At 49.3% G+C, this 4,340-nt stretch overlaps 1 pseudogene; it reads right to left on the reverse strand.

The window, feature by feature from the left end:
- The window catches only part of LOC144219538 (tyrosine-protein phosphatase non-receptor type 2-like), a 32,753-nt pseudogene extending 29,383 nt beyond the window's left edge, over positions 1–3,370 (reverse strand).
- Positions 3,371–4,340: the final 970 nt, after the last annotated feature.

Here is a 4,340-nt window from a genome sequence, read left to right on the forward strand (position 1 = left end):
TAAAACCCCCCCCCCCCCATGGCCACTTTTTCAGGCAGCCAATGGAGTTCAGGCAGCTCCATGATCAGCTCCTGTGAGCAGGCACATTGTCGATCCACCTTGTGCCCCTGTCATGACCCTGGGGCTGGCGCCTGTGATAGGTGCTCAGCAAATGTCTGGAGACCATGAATCAGACAACCTCACTCCTCAAAAGCAAGCTGACCTGATTAAATCCTCAAGAATCCAAAGTTCTTATGTGCCATCCCATGTATGCATTCCAACAGGGAGAAAAAAAAGATTGACAGCAAACAAAAGATAAAGAGGCCAAACAAAATTCTTACCTTCTTTTCCTACAACAACCACTTTATTTTTTTTAACATCTTTTTTTTTTAATTTTAAATAGTTTATTGTCAAGTTGGTTTCCATATAACACCCAGTGCTCATCNGTATAGATAAATCACATCTTCTTGATCCATTCGTCCGTTGATGGACACTTAGGCTCTTTCCACTACAACAACCACTTTAAAAATTGTTTCTGAAATACTGAGTTCTTCCAAACAGCAATCTATCATTTTTTCCAACCCCATTCCCCTTCTTTGGGGGCCCTGCTTTGCTAGATGCTCTAAACACAACGGGAGATCTTGCACATTCCTCCACAAGCTAAAATATTCCTGGATACTTTGGGGTTTCAGCTTTGTCTTTTTTATACTTCAGTTTTTAAAAACTGTGGTAAAAGAAGCATAACATAAGCTTGTTCATTTTAGCCACATGTGCCTGCACGGCGCAGAGACAGCCAGTACGTGCGCATCGCTGTGTGCCGTCACCACCAGCCCTCTCCAGAACAGTTTTCATCTTGCAAAACTGGAAATGTTGTTTTACCCTAAGGGTAAAACTTTCAGGCTCACGTCAAGCTAAAGTCTCCTGATGTCCCTCTGTGTTTTATAGCCTGGCTGCCATCTAGCGGCTGCTTATGCAGGTACAGCCAGGCCAGCCCCTCATGTTGGAGGGGCTCTTCCAGGGTCACACCAGGAGGGTGTAGGGGCCAAGGGCAGCTGTCCCAAAATGTGCCACTTTGGCATTTTATTATAAATAAAAATTACTTAAGATACTCAGACCCTCCCCCATTCCCCTGAAAGCAGGAAAAAACTCTCCCTGTGGAAGGTGGCCTCCCTGTCTCTGGAAACAGAGACCTTCTCTTCACCAGACAGGGGATTCAGAGCCCAGAAGGCTGTATCCACAACCCTGTTACTTTTTCCTAATTTCTCCCCCAGCCCAAATTCCGTGTAGAATTCCTTACTAATCAAAGCTCCTGAAGTTAAATTTTCTTGATTCTGTCAGTTCCTCAAAGATCCATTGTCTCTCTATCTAAAATTATAAAAATAGCACCTCGGCCATTTCCGTAGGTCTCAGTCTCATGACTGGGCTTCAGTGCTTTCATGATAGAACTTCGGCCTTCTCTCCTGTGAATCTGTCTCCTGTAAACCTAATTATTAGTCCAGCCTGGTGAGCTTCAGGGTAGAGAAGAATTTTTCCTTCTCTCCAAGGGTTCAGTAAGACTTGTGTGGACTCAGGACACTGGGGAAGTGATCAATTTCAACATTTCAGGGACTCCTTTAATTGTAATTATACCCCTTGATGCAAACCGTCAACCAAAATTGCCACCCACAGCCTGATTCCTTTTCTGAAAGGTGGGGAACCCAGGTTTCTGAGCAAATCAGAACCACAGAAGTCTGTTGTCACTCCATGAAATCTTTGGGTGGGGAAGCTCCTGTCCATAAGGAGACCTCAGGCCCCTCAGGGCAGCCCAAAGTGGACTTTATACCAATATGCAGCACCACCCAGAGGGGATGAGGAGCAGGCTCTCAAGTGCATTTTGCTGTAACACAAAGAAAAAAATCCCATGAGAGTCTTGTCCTTCTGACTCCTAAGACCTTGAAACTTTTGAGTCTCATTGAGCTGCAGGAGGTCAGCCATGTTCTGGTTTCTTCTCTCCTGCAGGGGATGGAGCTGGCTACCCATGATGGGACTTCACCAGACTGTTCCAGTCTCACCTGACTTCATCCTCTGAAGAGCCTAGAAGTCCCCTGGCCTGTCCAACACTCCCCCGCCCCCCCACCTAATCCCAGGATGTGGCACCGAGCTCAGGCCTATAAGCTCTTCAGATCTGGGTTGTAATGATTCCTATTATGGCCTCAACATTTCCAGAGCCCAGGTGGTCCTGCATCCTTATGAACATGTGTCTGTCCTGGCACCTGCATGAAAGTATACTCGTGCAGTACTTAGCTTTTATTTACCCAGCATCTTCCCTGTGCCCCTTTCCTCTGTTAATAGATCTCCTGTCTTGGAGAGAACTGCTCCTCTCCCAGCACTGACCTGGGGCTCCTGGGGCCAGGCCAACATGGAATCCACTTCAACTGCCTCCATGTTTTGTGCAGGGCTGCTCAGGGACCTACGTGTGACCAGTCCCATCTTTTCTGGTATTTTACAAAAAAATGATGCCAGAGACAAATTCTGCAGCGTGGTGCCACATCCTTGCCATGTGAAGTTCTCTTTGAAGGAAGAGGAAAAGCAGTGACCGTTTAGGAGGCAGGTGACACAGGAAAAGAGCATCCACTCTCCTAAGCAAGAGAGGTCCCGAGAGGGTGAGCCCAGGACAACATCTCCTGGGTCTGCCTGCACTTAGCTTCTCATTGGAGCCAGCCAATGGGGGGTACTGGACAGCCTAGGAGGAGAGACGGCACAAGTGTTTCCTTCCTCCTCACTCCCTGCTGCTTCTCTGTTAGGAGTTGGGTGTCTGCGACTCTAGATCCCCTGAGCGGTTTCACCCCTGGGCTTCAGCTTTCACAGGAACAGGATTTCTCCCTCTTGTCTTTCAGCTCCAGGGGAGGAAATGGCTTCCTTCTGTTCCAGGCCTCCTGAGGCTTCACAATGTTGGATGTCCTTGTGAATTTTCCCCATGACACTGTCTTTCCATTAATGTCCCCACCTGGATCCTGACATGTAGATGAAGTGGGACCACTTGGTACATGACATTGTGATAGGTTGACTGCAAATAGATTCTACAGAGTAGCGGGGTAGGCTTGTCCAGGGAGAGCAGACAAGACTTGTAAAAGGCAGGCACTCTTGCACCTCACTGAATTCTCCTTGTATATGGTATAATAAAATAGTAATTCCACAGAGAGACATTGACATCATAGAGGGAAAACATTAATTTTGTTAACTGCTGACCCCTAGTGGTGAAAAGTGGAAGGCCTGCACCCTGACAGAAGACACTCCCTCCCACGTGCTCCTCTGGGGACTGCAGGCAGCAGCCCCTGTAGGGCTCCTCCTGGACACTCGCTCCCCCTCTGCTCTGGGTATCTCCTTCCTCCTTCAGCCCCACATGTGACATCCGTGATGCTCTGCTGGCCACAGAGCAAGTATGTGTGTGACAGAGAGTGTGGGGAAGACACCGCAAACCCTGAGGGGCTGCAGCCAGAGGCAGCCGGGATCCACACAAACCACCTGGTCCATCATCCTGGCTGTGGCTCAGCTCCTATCCTCCAGCATTTTTAGGAGATGACAGTGCAAAGGGCCAAGTGTCTGAGGCAAACCAACTTCCTGCTTTTACAATGATATAAATGTGTCTACATGGGCATCTCTTCTAAGAAAAGATTAAAGACGACCATTCTAGCAGTGGTCATGGGTATCCAGAGCTGTGGCCTGGGAAGGAGCAGAACATGACCCCGCAGGCACTGGCAGAGCCACCGCAGAGACGTCACTGTGTCTGGACTCAGACTTCCTTCCTTAGAGGCCGCAGCTGCTCAATGGGGTCTGCCTCGGCCGTCAACCTGGCTCCCCCAGGGGGCTCCCATAGCACGTCATATTTGCATCATGTGTTGCTTTTCTGAGGCCTCCCTTAATTCTGTTTTGTGAGGTCAGGAAGTGAACTGCGAGCCAGCAGCTCAAGGACTTGGGGGTCTAGGCTTCAGGTGCTGCTGCCTCTCGTCAGGCCCCCTCAGCCCAGGGCATGCTTGCCCCTCGTGGGCAGGAGGAGACCCACTACAGAGCCTGCAGACACAGCTCTTGGCTCTTCCCTCGCCTCAGGCAGGTCTACATTTAATTGCATATGCATCTTGTCACTTACAGGGACTGTTTGGAAGGAGATAGACCAGCCACCCACCCAGGCATTAAACAACATGGGCCCCTGTGGGGTTTCCATCACTCTATCCTTGCCTAGGCCTTTGGGGGACTTCCCAGCTCTGGTTCTCAGGTCTGGAGCTGAATTCCACCTCTGAGATAGACTAGGGGTGACCCTAATCCAGGGTCACACACTCCAATGTATCTTCGAAATGTCATTTCTGTCACAGAACAAAACTGCA

The sequence above is a fragment of the Crocuta crocuta genome, unplaced genomic scaffold, assembly GCF_008692635.1.
Source record: "Crocuta crocuta isolate KB4526 unplaced genomic scaffold, BGI_CrCroc_1.0 scaffold99, whole genome shotgun sequence".
Taxonomy (NCBI): domain Eukaryota; kingdom Metazoa; phylum Chordata; class Mammalia; order Carnivora; family Hyaenidae; genus Crocuta; species Crocuta crocuta.